The sequence below is a fragment of the Mesoplodon mirus genome, assembly GCF_964341445.2.
Source record: "Mesoplodon mirus genome assembly, chromosome: 6".
Lineage (NCBI taxonomy): Eukaryota > Metazoa > Chordata > Mammalia > Artiodactyla > Ziphiidae > Mesoplodon > Mesoplodon mirus.
In genome coordinates, this window is record NC_138982.1 from 92844873 (window position 1) to 92863068 (window position 18196).

At 37.4% G+C, this 18196-nt stretch overlaps 1 protein-coding gene across 14 annotated transcripts in view; it reads right to left on the reverse strand.

Annotated features, from left to right (window-relative positions):
* The window catches only part of BBX (BBX high mobility group box domain containing), a 291684-nt gene that overhangs the window by 210642 nt on the left and 62846 nt on the right, over nucleotides 1-18196 (reverse strand). Inside the window, exon 1 of one of the 14 annotated variants that reach the window (XM_082626009.1) lies at nucleotides 2512-2530. The exons of the other annotated variants lie outside the window; for them this stretch is intronic. The gene's annotated coding sequence lies outside the window, so the exon portion shown is untranslated. Of the gene's footprint in view, nucleotides 1-2511; nucleotides 2531-18196 lie in introns of those variants that run through there. 14 annotated transcript variants of the gene reach the window in all.

The window sequence follows — 18196 nt, forward strand, 5'->3', positions numbered from 1 at the left end:
TTAAAATCGCTACTATATGCGTATAATAAACTTCTGGCTTTCAGTTTGGAAACATCACTCTCCCTGTGTGGAATAACTGATTCATTGGGTTTTCTTCTTATGTTTCCCAGGTATAAATGTAAACCCTGGTACTACAGTGAAAAAAAATCCACCAAGCATGGAGTAGAAGAGGCCTGACTTAAGTACAGTTCATGTGAAAAAGAACTAAGCTTGACATGACTTCGAGCTCAACATGAGTCAACAGTGTGATATGACTGCCAGAAAAGTTAACGTAAGCTTGCCACCAACAACAGAAGTATAGTGTCCAGAACAAGAGAGTTGCAGCTTTACTGTATTCTCTCCATGCTGTGCTGGACACCACACTTCTAGAATGATAGGCTCCATCCCCAGGACACCCTACTTAGGAGTGATACTGACAAAACAAGCACAATTCCATGACAGGAAGTGACCAGAATGGGAAAGGACCTAGAAAACAAGCCCTCGAGACTGAAAAAACTAAGATTATGTCTCCTGGAAAAGCTAAGTCTTGGGGGAGAGATACTGAATATCTGATGAGCTGCTGGTGACAAAGTTCAGACCTAATAGGACACACAGCAAAGCAGATTTGGTGTCACACAAACAGTACCCAAAACAGAATGGGCTGCTTCAGCACTGGGGACATTCAGGTAATGCAATTGTTGTCAATTCTGGCTACACATTAGAAAACACCTGGGAACAGTTTTAAATCTATCAATGCCCAGGCCCCACCCCTGACCAATTAAATCAGAATCCCTGGGATTGGGTCTGGGCAATGGGAGGTATTAAAAGCTTTCCAGGGGTTTCTAGCATGCAGCTACACTTAGGAATGACCAAGGTAAATACAGTCAGGGTGGCTACCTGTCTGTGTGTGTTATAGTGTAGAGGGGATTCCTTCTCAGAAGCCCGCATTAGATTTAACTTGTTAACATTATCCTCTATGATCATGAAGATTAGCTCTCTTTGCAAATATTTGAGAAGAAATCAAGTTTAAATGGCACAGTCTCTTAAAGGGAAGAACTTAGGTGGAGTCATAATAGCTAGCCTATTCTATTTGTGAATAACTGCTTTCAGTGATTTAAGCATTACCATCTTTGAGGAAAAGGACAACAGTATCGGCATGTTTATATGTTGATAAATTTAAACAATTTAATTCCAAAGTTTGTAAAATAAATTTAAAATATGCTAACATTCAAGAGTTCTCAAGTTAATTTCATGATAAAATATTCTTAAAATCAAGCAGAAGCTCCTTTGTAGTTTGAATGGTCTCTGCCACTAGTAGCTTATCAGATGTACATGATAAAATGTTATATTTTCCTACTTTAAATATTTTCTAAAATGTTTTATAACATAATAGCCTGGACCAATATACAGTCCTCCATATTTCCTCCAGTGTTGGTTATATATACTCTTATTCTTAATCGTACTCTTCTGACCACTGAATAGAGGCATTTATACACATTTCCTAATCTCCTTTGAAAAAGATACATCCAGAGCCTTCTGGTCTTAATATAGGTCAGGCAACCACTGTAGTGGGTGGGGTTATGAGTCTAAATTTTAGTGACCCCTCCAGATTTTTCCACTTACATATAACACACCCTCTAAACTTTAAAACTTTCACTTTAGGTTACGGTAAATCATCAACCATTTCCTTTTACTTTTGCCATCTGTCAATGCAAAAAGCTCCAAATGAATCTGAAGCTTCTTCTAGGTTACTCAAAGTCTCTCTCATTAATCTTTGTCATGTGGTTCTAAATAACGAGAGAGATATAATGAGAGAGATATTAAACAAGATCATTTTGTTTACAGACAACCACCACCAAAAGAGCCTGGAATAATGCTGTGGATTTGACTAGATGGATTCAGGGTGAAGGAGCTTTTCAGGAGTCCTGATGTGGGGACCAAGCATACAGTTAACATTTTACCAATAGCTGGCTAACTGTACCATGTTCCAAGTAACGACTGCCCTTTCCATATCAAAACACTAGAAAGAATTACGACCTTACAACCATCTGAGCAGCTGCTGGGTGGACAGTCTGCTCCACAGCCAACAGTCACCTTTCCATTTTTCAAGCACATACCTCTCACAGAAATGTTTTCAGTGCAGCAGTCTACAGAGCTGGTTATAACACCGGCACGATGTGACAACAAAATTCATGATGATTTTGCTTTTTTAGCCTGCCCCCCCTTTTTTTAAATTCTTCCCTCCCCCTTCATCCCCCAAAGAAAACCAAACCAACGATACTTCCACAAAACCTGACTCAGACTTATGAATATAATGCTTTCAGTGAAAGCAGACCAGCTTTATAGGAGAACAGCTTTCATGAGAAGCAGGAAGCTGATCTGAGCAGCAGAGAGCAGGGATGGGGCGGAGCAGAAAGGAACTGAGCTGGGGGGGAGCGAGCACAGACCGTCTTGGCTGCTTCTAGTTAACTTATGACAGTTTCAGCTTATAGCACAGATTTATGAACAGGGTGAGCATCGGTCCTGCCGTACCTTTTCTTTCTTTTACGAATCTCTGTCAATCTGGTAAACTATTACACGGGATAGTGAGGCCTTACAGCCTCGCCAGAGCCCAGCTGCAGGGAAATGATGTAAGCTTCCCACCTCCCACCAGCCCCTGCTCTGCCAATCCACCTCTACTCTGACCTGTTAACATCCCCTCCCTCCCCCAGTGCCACTGCCCTGGGGCGCCCCAGGCCCCAGGCTCGCCTGGCTGTGTCCTACTGTGCAGCAGAAAGTATTTGACAGGGGATAAGGAGCATTTTTGTTTTGAGAAAAGTCTTCAATGAAAAAAGTAAATGCCTCTCTATTTAAACAATAATGCTGAGTTGACAAAATCTAGTCCCTAGTCGCCAGGAGAAATAATATTAAATAGGACGGAGGTAAAGAATGCAATTTAGCAAAAGGCAGCAGAAAGTTTGATGCAGCAATGGGTATAATAATGGGAGTTAGGAGACACCGGTTCTCCTATTCTAATACCACCTTCGATGACCTTGAACAATTGGCTTAATCTCTCTGGTTTCATTTTCTGTAAAGGGAAAGAGTTAACGTAAATTACATCTGAGGTCTCTTGTAGAAATTTTATGAACTGATATGCAAAAGAGACAAATGGGGAAAAAAGTAATCTGACTGTTGCCAATTGTTTGTTGTTTACTCAAAATTGCACACAACTCCTTACACTGAGCTATTTAAAATACGCTTTGCCAAGGTGCTAGTAAATGTGAGTAGGACTAGCAAAAGATGTGTAGGAAAAAAAGTTACAGGCAATTTGAGTGTTAATCCTGACCTGGAGAATTTATAGAGAATTAGGATTGTGAAGATTCATTCTCAGGAAAAGATGATTTATAAACAGATGCTTAGAAGCAATTAAGACCTTTAACATTAGCCGTTAGACAACATAAACTATTTACCTTGGCCAGCACTGTTCTAAGTTTACAGGACGAGTGTGTGTGTGTGTGTGTGTGTGTGCGCGCGCGCACACACACACATCGGGGGAGAATTTTTTTTTAATTAAGAGCCCACTGGTTACTAGGACAACAGTCTTCAAATTAGGATAGGCAAACTCCTAGAAGTGCATAAGACTTTCTAAGGGGTATGAAGGGTATGCAGGCACATAGATGGTAAATCAATTTCCATATCAACCTTTGTAAGTACACTTATCTATCTGAGAATGCCCCTAGAGAGCAGGTTCACCTGTCCCATCCCCTCTTTTCCTATCCCCCCTCTCCCACTTTACAAAATCAAGGCACACAGTCACTCATCACAAATGTCACTCTGGGGCATTGCTTATGGTAGGAAAAAACCTCTGAGCAGGACATAAGGGTACAATTGGAAATACTGGTAGCGGTAGCGAGGGGCTTCCCTGGTGGCGCAGTGGTTGAGAATCTGCCTACTAATGCGGGTGACACGGGTTTGAGCCCTGGTCTGGGAGGATCCCACATGCTGCAGAGCAACTGGGAGCAACTGGGCTCGTGAGCCACAACTACTGAGCCTGTGCGTCTGGAGCCTGTGCTCCGCAACAGGAGAGGCCGCGATAGTGAGAGGCCCGCGCACCGCGATGAGGAGTGGCCCCCGCTTGCCACAACTAGAGAAAGCCCTCACACAGAAATGAAGACCCAACACAGCAAAAATAAATAAATTAGTTAATAAACTCCTACCCCCAACATCTTCTTTAAAAAAAAAAAAAAAAAAGAAAGAAATACTGGTAGCGAAAAAGTGTGTGGTCCTAACTGCTGCAACTCAGGTGGTTTTGCCAATTTTTTGCTTGGAATAAAATTGGAGGAGGACCTAATTTGGTTGTCAGCTGATAAATCATTAAAGACAATTTTAAATGATAGAGCACTGTGGTTTTGAATATAAGTGAGGAGGAGTTCAAAGAACTGAGTGACACTGCTGTAATAATACTCTCATCCTCTTCAACATATTTATGTAAACAAAATTTCAGTGTATATATTAAAATGAATGAAAAGCATGCTGAACTCTTTCTGCAGTGAATAATATTCATGTGCTGATATATGAACTAACTAGAAGAAAAGTACCAATAATGCACTGAGATAAACTTCCAGTAAAATAATATTTTTCTCTAATATTATTTATCAAAATTTGTAATTCACATGTTATTTTGATCAACTGTGTACTAATAATCACTGTGATAACTTAAATATCATTTAAAGTCTTGTGATCACAGTAAATTAAATTTTGTCACCAGAAGTACCATAGGGTGATCAAAAATAGATTTTTTAAATGTAATAATACATAAGGATAAAATTTAGTGGGAAAAGTATAATAATAAAGACTTCAAGGAGAAAAATTAACACTAAAATTTGACTGTTAAAGAGTAGTTTGTAAATGGATAGTGGTAGGTAAATATTAAACAGCTATGGTAGTTGATTCAAGTAAATACATTTTAAAAGGCTATACCAATTTTATTAAGAAATGTCAACTTTACAATCAATGATGATTATATCATTAGCAAATGATTAAACCTATGACAAAATTTTTAAATGTCATTGAAGACATATATGACAGAATCCAATAGTTTTCAAAATTCTTTTACTACAGCAAAAATGTCTAAAGACTGGTGGACACTTCTTCCAGTCAGAGCACCTTTCAACTGTTACTAAGAGTTTAAAATAAATAAATAAATAAATAAATAAATAAATAAATAAATAAATAATTTTTTTAAAGGACAGCAATCTAGAACCTCAAGAAATGAGCCACATGGAGCAACTAAGTTTTCCAGTTACCTGTGGTTATATTCTTTGAATACCACAACAGTTTTGTCTCCTAACTTTAAGCTATTATAAATGAAAATCTTCTCAAAATGGGGAACTTCTGAGACCACACCAACATGATTTAACCGTTTATTAGTGTTTCCCAGACAATTATTACTAACACCAATCCTGCGAAGTATTAATATAATGCCCCCAAGGCTTTTGCTGATCCTCGTGTTTGGCATTTTGCATTTCTGCCAGCAAGCAGGGGATGTGGGTTCAATTCCTGGCCCACCAATCATGAGCTGCCAGCCCCTAAGCCAAGGTGCTGAAACACCCTGAGCTACACCTTTCTTCCTTATAAAAATAAGTTCATCTCATTTTCTTAAACTACCTCACAAAACTGAGATGAATTCACAGAAGTGAACATGCTTTACTTTAAAACTCCATACGGAGAAAACTTAGGTTCTCACTACTGAGTGCCTGCATGAAGCTCCCCTCTCCATTCTAACTGTGGAAATCACCCAAAAAGCTAACTAAATCTGTTTAATTCTGATAAAAATGGTTTAAGTAAGGGATGGGTGTCTTCTATAAAATACATACATCAACTTAGTGACATTTATTTCCAGAGGTCATATGGGTTCTGGATCACTGATACTGATGGATGGCTGAGTAACATATAGAAAGATGTAACTCTATATATGTCCCATCCAAAACCTCAATCTGCTGATATAACAAAAGATTCACGGAAAAGAGAGGCCTAACATTTTTAAGATGTGATGCTCATTCACCTTAGTACCAAGCCTATCACCCTCCCAACCACCAATATACAATACATGTTGCTCTTATTAATTTTATTATCTGCTCACTAAATGTTTTTTATTATTATGGTGTTTGGTAGTCCAAAACTTCAGTTCCCAAGCCACTGGTCCATCGAGTGCCCTAGAACCTTAGGTTCATTCCCAGAAGCACAAAATAAACCTTTCACTTTCAAAAGTAGCAAATAAAATTCAAATAACATCAAAGGGGAGATAAGGTTTTAAAGAGTTAACTGATACTACCTGTTCTATTTAAAATGTTCATGTGGTAAGCTTACTCTATTCCATGAATTATTATGTGGTTACTATTATTACAGTCTCACTTGACCCTTGAAGCAATTCTAATATTATTTCCAGGCTACTGATTGTGAAACTGAACCTCAAAAGTATTGAAGTGATTTGCTCAACATCACAAATGAAAGCCAGAACTAGAACTCAATCCTGCAGATGGATGGTCCAGCAAAGTTTGCTGGTGCATGTACTTGCCCCACTGAAACTGCTGGTATAATCAACAAAAACTGCAGTGAGAAGCTATGGCAGCATTCCTGCTCTTTTCTGTGTTTCCCACGGGGCATCATGGTTTTAGTCCAAAAAGCAGGCATTTTGGAATAGCACAGATCAGAGTTTGAATCCAGACCATGTGACTTGGGCGAGTTATTTAACTTTTCTAAGGTTCAATTTCCTCAGCTGTAAAAGGTATTAAACAGCACCTAGGTATAAGGTTGCTGTGGGGATTAAAAGGGATAGTGTTCTTAGCACCACACCAGCAACAAACTTGAGGTTACTACATAATGATAACTAACATTTTTGAGCTCCATTATGTGATGTGTCTTAATTCATCTAATTTTCCTAATAATTCTATGGCACAGTAGATACTATTATTATCACTCCTAGAGAGGTAAGGCAATCTGCCTAGGGCCACAGAACTAAGAAGGGAAAGAGCTGGCCTGAGGCTCAGGAGCCTGACTCCAGGGCTCACCCTCTCAACTACCGTATAATACTGCCGCCTCTTTAGAAATGAGTATAATGATAGCACCTTTAGTCTCACCCCCATCTCCATCATCCACCTTCTCTATAGTTAGCCTGGAGGGCCTTAGGTCTATGAAGCACCCCAGCGATGAGACATAAAGAGCTGGGAATCTGACTAAGTGAGACTGACAGAAGTAAGGGCTTCAGGGAAGAAGTCAAGAAGGAAGTTGGTCCCTGGAAGAGAATATTGTGTAACAGAATGGAGAAACTAAATGGAGGCCAGAAATTGGGAACATGAAAAAATATCAGCTACTAGATGGGGGATGGGGTCGGGGGACTCAGCCCAAGAAAAATAAACTTATATTTTAAAATTTTAATTAGGTGCCTAAAGGAAAACTATACAAGAAAAATTGCAAAAACCTGGCCTGTGATATAATTTGGGGTTTACTCCCTACCTATTTAATAATTGTTATCTGACCCTGGGGGAAAATGTGATCATTTTAATCAACTCTCACTGATGACCTGATACAGGCACAATGAAAAGCATTTACCTCTGAAAGTATCAGGGCCCAGCAAAATGTCCCTTTCAACTACTGAACTGCAATTCTATTCCACTGGCAAATCTTCAGTCTCATGCTCATGCCATGTTATTGCTGAGCTCCTGTGGATAACTGTGTTTTGGGCTTTTAATCTACATTGTTTTCCTCTGTGCCTTCTGTCTAAATCTAAAACCTGGATTTTTTTCACTTAAAGGGACTGCTGGATATCTCAGTTTACCTATTTCCCTCAGGCAGGGTTAGGCTGCATTCCATGTGTTCCCAAAAGCTCTGCATGTGCCACTATTACAGCATGGATGACTCTCATTTGTGACTAAAGATCTCATTACCCTGTGAGATCCCACAGAAAAGGATCCATGTTTTGCTCATTTTCACAACCCCAGCATCTAGTACACTGTGTTACACTCAATAAATGTTGAAAGATCAGCTGCAAGTTTCCAAGCCTGTTTCTTGTCTCCTTCAAGGTTTCCTTTGCCACTATCTCTTTAGATAGTGATAATCTTGGATCACCAAAAGTGATTAGGATTTAGAGGATTAGTGATTACTTCTCTGGCAACTGGCTGGGGAAATAAAAAGGAAACAATCCTGGGATGATGTTTCAGTACCCACTTTCCTGAGTATGCGCAGATTCCGTTTTCAGACAAAAGATATGCCTTAGGGTCATGATCACTTAAAATCTTCTGACTAGCTCAAGGGGCTTTGTTTACCCCATAATATCCAGCAAAGTGCCTAGCATAAGGTCATTGTCAGATAAATACTTTTTATATTGGTTAACTGACTGCTGCTATTGGAACTGCCATAGGCCAAATGCAGAAGATCCCTGAACTACCAACAAGGGTGTTAAAAGATTTAGCAAAACACCAGTTAGTCTCTAATTTCAGATAATTAGCTTTTTAGAAATGTGAAACTATGATTAAATATAGTCAGACAATAAAAATTCCCCAAAATATCATACTTCTATTTTTTCCATATGGAGGTCTTTGAAAGGTATAGTGCTAAGAGAACTTCCTAACCTTAATCTGGAAAAAAACACTCTCTCATAAACTATATGGCACAAATTAACAGAAACTGTTGCTCCTTTAAGGTATGTATATAGGAAGAAGACTCGGGATCAGTGATCAAGTAATACTGCAATTCCCCAAATCTGATTCTATTTTGATAAACCTAAACATACCTATTTGAAAAAGTTACTGGGGGGCCGGAGGGGTGGGAGTTCTGAAAGTTGCACGTGCCCCTTTTGTTAATAAAGCCTGAGCTTGTGCATACTGGTAAATATAGCAAAATAAACTTTAAAGTAAAACTTTAGGTTGTATGCAAAGATCTATCTTTAAACGTTTCAAGTTCCCCTAAGATTTCCTTGCATTATTAGCCTTCAAGAGACATGAAGGCTGAGCATTCTTTTCAATGCTAAGGCAGCTATTATACTAAAAATCATCTTAAGATATTTTTAAAAATCAGCAATCTCTCAGAGAACACCTGGTGATCTTAACAAACCTTTTTTTAACCCAAGACATTAAGAAAAAAAAAAAAAAGTATAGTATAATAAGTAGATTACATTTTACAGGCCCATAGGCTTATAAGTTTTCCCAAATGTCAAACTCATACTATACTGAGAGATTATTAACTTTGTGACGGAATTAATCTCTTTAATATAAAAGCCACAGTCATAGCTACCATATAATCAAAATTAAGTTATATATACAATGCCAAAAAAATTCAAAGTAACATTTTTTGGTGTCATAATGATTATGAAGGCTGAATGGTATATATTCACCAGTAAGTTACAGATTCTCCTCACCACATACATTCATATATTCTTTTATTATCTTCATGAAATCTTAATAAGAACATTTTAATTACCTAAAGTTTTCTGCTCAAGGAAATATTTCTATTAGTATTAAGACCCTTGAAAATAGAATGTTACTAGGTATGGGATTTGTGTCCTCCTTTTAACTGCATGCTATTACTAACAGGTGTAAGTAACATTCATTGATTTTTTTTTTCTTTTTAAAATTTTTTTTAATTTTATTTTTTTATTGAAGTATAGTTGATTTACAGTGTTGTGCTCATCTCTGCTGTACAGCAAAGTGACTCAGTTATACACATATAGACATTCTTTTTTATATTGTTTTCCATTATGGTTTATCATAGGATACTGAATATAGTTCCCTGTGTTATACAGTAGAACCTTGCTGTTTATCCATCCTATATATAATAGTTTACACCTGCTAATCCCAAACTCCCAGTCCTTCCCTCCCCTATCCTGCTCCACCTTGGCAACCACAAGTCTGTTCTCGATGTCTGTGAGTCTGCTTCTGTTTTGTAGATAGGTTCATTTGTGCCATATTTTAGATTACACATATAAGTGATATCATATGGTATTTGTCTTTCTCCTTCTGACTTACTTCACTTAGTATGATAATCTCTAGTTGCATCCATGTTGCTGCAAATGGCATTGTTTCATTCTTTTTTATGGCTGAGTAGTATTCCATTGTATATATGTACCACATCTTTATCCATTCATCTCTTGATGGACATTTAGGTTGTTTCCATGTTTTGGCTATTTTGAATAGTGCTGCCATGAACATAGGGGTGCATGTATCTTTTTGAATAATAGTTTTGTCTGGGTATATACCCAGGAGTGGGATTGCTGGAGCATATGGTAATTCTATTTTTAGTTTTCTGAGGAACGTCCACACTGTTTTCCACAGTGGCTGCACCAACTTACATTCCTACCAACAGTGTAGGAGGGTTCCCTTTTCTCCACACCCTCTCCAGCATTTGTTATTTGTAGACTTTTTAAGGATGGCCATGCTGACTGGTGTGAGATGGTACCTCACTGGAGTTTTGATTTGTATTTCTCTAATAGTTAGTGATGTTGAACATCTTTTCATGTGTCTACTGGCCATCTGTATGTCTTTGGAGAAATGTCTATAAGGTCTTTTGCCCATTTTTTGATTGGGTTGTTTGTTTTTTGTTGTTGAGTTGTATGAGCTGTTTGTATATTTTGGTGAACATTCATTAATTTTTATAATTCCTTATAAAACAAGTAAATCATATTTAGTAGAAATACATTTTCTCAAATCAGATTACATATATTATTTATTTGCATGTTTTTTAACCTGATAACTTTTCCAGAGAAAAGCTGTTTTTCTATTATCCTCTAACATCTCTCTAGCTCTATGAGGTCTCAGGTTTGAAAGTCATAATTTGTCAATGTTTTAGCAAGTCCCTTGATACACAGATATCTAAGATGGGTCTACAATGCACATGGTTTTACTGATGGAAATTTAGCAAGCATATTTTACAATATATTTTCACTTAAGACAAAAACCACTGAGGTAAACATTATTTCCATTTTACAGAGAAAGACACTAAGCTCCGTACAGGCCAAGCAACTCACATACTAAATAAGCTTTAAAAGGAAAGATTTGAATTAGGTTTTCTTTCTTGAAATCAGGTGCTTTTAGCATATACTGGAAAGTTTAAAAATACATTTGTTCTTCAATGAAGAATAAAATTTGGGGGAGCAGGGAATTCCACATGCTTCTCAAATGCCTCCTGCTTCTCCTCCCCTTTAAAGCAGCTGTTTCTGCATCATAAACCAAGTCTTTCTAAGCCTCTTTTATTGGACTTGCACTGCTCCCCGAATTCTCTAGCTATTGTTTTGATCTCTTTCATTATTTTTATAACTTATTTCACTGTCCTATAAAAAATGAAGAATGTTATCTAAGTTTGGTTTTTTGTTTTTTGTTTTTTTTTAGATAGGCATTATAGTTTTAAAAAGAAAAAAGGCTTCTTCTAGAACTTACAAGCACCAAGGAGAAGGGAAATATACCTTGAAAGCTAATGATGTGATTCTACACTTAATCTATGGTTCTGTCCTTATGACTATGGGGGAAAAAACTCATCCAGAATGGCATTAACCTTTAGGAAATTGGCCACTTCCCAAGAGTGGATAATGCATGGAAGCTGGAGGTATTATGGGTTGTGTTAAGGAGGCAAGGTCACAAAAGGTCAGTAACTAAGTTTCCGGCAATACCAGGGCATGCAAAGTTGTGACTTCTGTTGGAACCACACACAGCCTGTGCTTTTATTGATGAGTGGAACCCCTGACCTCGCACTCCCGAACAGCTTAATTCCTACTATCTGTCCCAAACCCCAAGTGCTGGTTGTAGGCCCACTGGCATGGCTTTTTATGATAGACTAAATAATAGATAAATAAGCTCTCAGATGTGAAACACAGCCCAACACAGTCACTGCAAGAGGGATTCATCTATGTAGGTAGGAAATGCTCTGGATAAAGGTTAAACTCTAAAATGATTTAAAGAAATAAGAGAGGGAGTGGTAAAATAAGAGAGATGAAGATTTAGAAAACTGAAATACAATAGATACATGTATATGAACATACATAAATAATTTTGTTTATAATATAAAACATATAGCTAATTATTTCAGTCATAAAATCTTCATGCGTAAAGCTGATACACCCTTACTGGTCCCACGGAATGGTTATTTATAAAAATATTTTCAGAAGTGTTTACAAGAAATACTTCCCATTTGAAACTGTAAAACTCATATTGTACTTGTGAAGTAATATATTCCTGGGAAAAAATGAAAGGATTAAGATCTGTAGAAAGGATGAAGGGACCAAATTACACCCCAAAATGTTGGAAAGCACTAAAACAAAGGCATAAAGGAACTAATCAAAATTCATGGAGCACAAGGCAAAATTTCCAGCCAACTGTGAAAATCACACTTTTGAAACAAATTTTGTTTTGCTAGATCTTGTCCTTTCTTTAAATACATCTATGTGCCTTTTTTGTGATTAAGAAGGTCAAAAATTCTCAAAGCAGGCATAAAGAAATTCTGAGATATTTCTGTACTTGAACAACAGGTTAACTGTCCTCTGATATCTTCCCAGAGAAAATGAAGAGCACAATTCCACTTCCGAAACTTTGAAAAAGAACTGCTATGTGGCACTGCTCAAAAACCAAGCCAACACTTAGGCTTTCAGGCTTCCTCTGGTGGAACTTCTTGAAACAGTGCCAAGAATCATTTGATCACGTAAACCAGTGCTGATGAGTTAGAAGCAGCTGGAGTATATGAATCAGTGGTCATTTCTCTGTTACATTTTTGTTTTCAAATAATTATCTGGAGAACCAAGTAACTTGATCAAAAAGGCACACTGGAAACAAAATTAGGAGGCAGAAAACCTAGAGAATAGTTCTGAATTAGGATTAAACTCCTTTGACTTCAACTGTTCTCTATTTTTTTCTATAGCTTTTTCTCAGTCCTCTTATAAGATTTTGGAGAGTAAGGAACCAAGTACACTTCTACCTTCCTAAACACAAGATAACGGTCAAACAGCAGATGTTCAAAAGATATTTACTCATTGAGTATAATTAATAAGCTCAAATAATAAAATGTTTCCTTACTTTTCCCCCACTAAAATCAAGTTTGCATTAAAAATAGGAGAAATTGCATAAAATGATTTCTAAAGATTCAAATGCAATGCATCAAAAAAGCTAAAGGGAAGTTTCATGGGGCAGAGTACAGTAAATGCAGAAATGGAAATAAATATGTGTAACACAACAGCCCTAATTCTTACATCACATATGTTCTTTGTAAACACCATTTATGTTTTTTTAACCTAATTTAGGAGATTTAATTTCTTATATTCATGAATGTTCACTAGTAGACTATATACAGTATATGATTTTAAACTGAAATAAATATTGCCCATAATCACATCACTCCATAGTGATTTTTGACTCCTTGTCTTTTTTCTTTGTAACCCCGAAGCCTGCCATGCCTTTACATCATGCTATGTGTTCAATTTTTACCCCATTCTTGCACATTTCAATCAGAGAATAGGACATGAGAAAGGCAAGAGTTGAGAGGAAAAGATAAGTGGGTATTGGGGCTTCCCTGGTGGCGCAGTGGTTGAGAGTCCGCCTGCCGATGCAGGGGACACGGGTTCGTGCCCCGGTCCGGGAAGATCCTACATGCTGCAGAGCAGCTGGGCCCGTGAGCCATGGCCGCTGGCCCTGCGCGTCCGGAGCCTGTGCTCCGCAACGGGAGAGGCCACAGCAGTGAGAGGCCCGCGTACCGCAAAAAAAAAAAAAAGATAAGTGGGTATTAAGAAATAAGAACAAAAAGATAAACAGCCAAATCATTCAAGACTTTCTTAGTCATGGTAAGGAGCGTGTATTTATCCTAAGAATGATGAGAATTCAGTATAGGAGTAATAAGATTAGATCTGCATTTTGGAAGGTCCCCTCTGGCAGCAAGGGGAGGAGGGTGGACAGAAAAGGGGCAAACCTAGAGGCAGGGACACTTTTTAAGAACTTGCTTAGAGACTTCTCTGGTGGTCCAGTGGTTAAGACTCTGTGCTCCCAATGCAGGGGGCCCAGGTTCAATCCCTGGTAAGGAAACTTAGATCCCACACACTGCAAGTAAAAGATCCTGCAACGAAGATCCCAAGTGCCACAACTAAGACCCAGCGCAGCCAAATAAATTAAATAAATAAATAAATTGAAAAAATTGAAGGAAAAAAAAAAAGAACTTGCTTAAATTACACAGGCAAGTAATGTGGTGGTCTGTATTAGGATGGGGCCAGTAAAGAGGAGGAGCCATGGATCAATTCCAGAGATGCGAAGGAAGTAGAATCGGCTAGACTTGATGATTAAATGTATCAGGGTAGCAGATGGGAAGACAGGGAAAGGAAGGTTTTACAATAAATCCTTCCTGAGGAGTATTTTTTAAAATGACGAGCTATAATAATTATAAGCTTGTTTTTCTTTATAGTGCTTGCCTGTATGCATGTATTCCTAAACAATACACAGTTTAAATTTGCCAGCTTCTGAACTCTAGATAAGTAGAATATTCTTCTGTGACTTGCTCCCTTCTCTCAGGATTATATGTTTGATATTCATCTGGGTGCTTATGTTTAACTCTTTCGATTATATGGCCAAATGTTGAATGAATATACCAAAATTAGCTGATCTAGTAAATGAATGATATGCAAAAAAATTTGTTACCCCATTCTTTTTTACTCACTTATGTTAGTTTTAGGAAAAATAACATAAGTATTTCCTAATGTTATTAAAAATATAAACGAACATAAATCTTAACGGCTGAATTGTTTTTTTTAACTGGAATTGGGAAACTCAGGAACAGAGAAGTTAAGCATCTTGAACAAAGTTACCAGATTTACAGGTAGCAAACTGGGATTTGAACCTACAGTGTGTGATTCCACAGCCCATGCTAGTAACCAAACTGCTTCTTCTGTTTATGCAATGTATGTTTGCCACACCCCTCCCCTCATCCCACCTACATCTCATTCAACTGCATTAGCTTCCGGTTTCTCTCCAACACGAGAAAGCGCTACTCAATTCAGGTTGGCTTCTTTACGGATCTTCCTACTCTCTACCTTTCCGTCCCCCATCCCTGTGCTCCAGGCCACTTTTCTTACTTTGTGACCATGTTGTTCATACAGTTCCCTCTGTCAGTCACTTCCTCCTTTTCCACCTCCTAAAAGCCTGACCACCTCTTAATATCTGGCTCATGTCCCCTCCCCTCCATAAGGTCTTACTGGACAATTAAAACCTTCATTCATTCATTCAAATCATTCAATAATTACTTATTTAACACCCACTGTATATCAAGCACAGCTCTGAACACTAGGATAGAAAGGGGAATGAAACAGACAAGGCTTTTCTACCCTCACAGGAAGAACAGAAGATAAACAAGTTAAAAAATGAAAAAATAATTTTTCAGTGATAAAATATTATGAAAACAAGGTGATTTCTGTACTATTTCTGCTTGGCTTTCTGCCAACTTGCTGTAAAACTGTAAATCGTTGAAGGCAAGGATTCAGCCTAAAGCCTGGCATACAATAGGTACCTCAGTGACCAGTGACTTAATACATGTACAAATGAAGAGAATGGATGACTGGATGGAATGACGGATGGACGAAGGGATGAATGAATGAACAAGCAACTGTCTCAAACTGTGATTAAACCATTCCGTCTCTAAGTTTTGCTTTCCCCAACTAAATTGTTCCCCCGACTAGACTTGAGGGTCAAGAGCCTAGAGTCTGAAAATCTGTACTGGTCTGGCTTGCCCAGTGAAGGTGAAAATGAATCAACATAGGGCAGGCACCTCCAGTTAAGGCGTGATCCCCACTATTTCCTATCCTCTTACCCAATGCCCATTTCCTATAGTCACGCTCCCTGCCTGGTTCCTGCAAGCATCTGCCCCCATGCAGGTTTACCTTTAGGACAAGGTCCCAAATTTTCATAACTAATAGTAAATAGAAAATTGAAAAACTCCATAACATAATCTTAACTAATTCTTTAGGAATTGTGAGAATAGCAATTTCTAGCTCAGATTATGTAGAACTACAAGAAGTTCTGAATCATCCTAATATGCGGCTAAATTCTCAAAAGCTTGCCAAAACTAATTTCATTTTTCTTTAAAAATGCTAATTTAAGTTTTCAAAACATTCTGAAGAAGTGGTGGAATCTAGTTTTAAATTAAAGCAGGATAAAATGGCCAAGCCCTCAACAGTGTGGAATTACTTGCTTACATCATTGGACACAATAATCACAGACCACAAACAAGGACACTGTTTACTTAGCCTTGACAACAAAAATAAACCCACAGATAACTCTGTAGACCCCAGTCAAATGAACACAGTCTTAATAGTTCAACATTCACTTTAGGTGCACATTTAATTGTCAAGAATATTATAAACATAAATGCAAACTTTGTGACAAAAATCCAACAGTAATGCTCAGTCATAAGTAAGTTAACTAACCAGGGCACCCAGAAAATACATTATTTCTTTTGTAATAATCACTAAGTGAAACATTAAAAAAAATTTTTTTCTCTCATTAAGAACTAGCTAACCCCTGAGGATGTTCCCATTACTTGACTTAAGTTTAAGAAACCCAGATCTAAAAAATACAATTAAGGGTATCTCTCCAAAAATGAATTCATATTTATTTGTGGTATGGGCACATATATGTACAACAAACTGAATACTTTAATCAGAGTTCATTCCTGATTAATATTTAAATGCTAGTGATTCTTAAAACATTAAAACTTTACATTCCTCTGCCCATCAGCCACAGTTCTCTGATGAACAAATAGTTAATGTACATAAATAAACTCTTTAAAACAGCAGCTTACTGATTACTGTTACTTAAGAGAACCATGTGGATGAATTATCTTGGCCAAATAATTATCCTCTATTTATTTGATATTAACTTCTGATTTTACATTGGGATTTCTTAAAGTGAGAACATTTGTTTAATATTAAAGTTATATGAAAGAGCATCTGAAAAAATATCTGAAAGTTGATCTTTTATTGTTCACTAACAAAAATGTCCAAAAATTATAAATAAAGTGTAACCCTAACCAACAAGAGTTAATGCAGATTGAAATCTGAAGAGTCTGGAACCTCTTAGTTTAGGGGTTACTGAACTCTTTTGTGAAATAAACATAATACAACCAAATATCTTATTTTCTTGCATCTCCGTACCGTGTTTTAATAACAATTAAAATAAGCCCACTTTTTAGTTATCCAGAGAGTCTTAAATATATAAAACACAGGTTTCCTATTCGGGAAATATTTCTCTTATTATTTCAAGTGCCTCATGCCAACTTAGCATCACTAAAAATTATAAATTTTGATAAAATATTTTCCAAAGAAACTAATGAACCATAGAAAAATAAATAAGATTGTATTTTTGCGGTACTGAGTTAGCTAAAAGCCACAAAATTGGAAAAGAAACACTTCTTATAAACATAATTATAAAAACTTAATAATTTAAAGACTTGAATTATACTTGCTTTCATATATATAGTATGGGCCTTTCAAGAAGCTATTTTTTCCTACTTGGAAATAAAGATATTTCCTTTTTATCTTAGCATAAATAACTAATTAGCTCCCAATTCCATCTCCAGGTACTATTCTTTCTCTCTTCCTCCTTTCAAAATGACACTTATCAAAACACTCGTCAACAGCAACCATCACCTTTTCTCCCTTCCTACTTGCTCAACCCACTGCTATATGGCTTTCACTCCCCTCCAGCTCTCAAAACTGACTCTCCATGAGATCACCAGTGGCCTGAACATGCTAAGTGCAGGGGTGGATTTACACCCTCACCTTACTGTTTCTTCTGCTTGAGTTACTGACTTGACATTCTCCTGGTTTCCCTTCTGGCTCCCTGACCAGTCCTCAGCCCCAAACTGGTTTCAAGGCCTTATTCCTACACATTCCCCTGCATTTCTGTCTCCCAAAGGCCTAACAATGCTTAAGATTTCAACTGAAAACACTTCCTCAAAGAAGCCTGCCCTGCTTCTGCAGCTTTGGTCAGCTACCCAACTGTAATCTTCTTACTACCCCATTCTTTTACTCTTAAGCCTTTATGATTATTCGAATTAAAATAATTGTATAAGTAATTATTTGATACCAACAGCCTTCACTGAAATGTAAGGGTAGAGACCGTGATCTCTAGTGCCCAGCACACAGCATTCTACACATGAACATTTGAAGGAAGGAAGGGAGAAGGGGACAGAGGGAGGAATGAGTTTCACGAACTAAATTGAA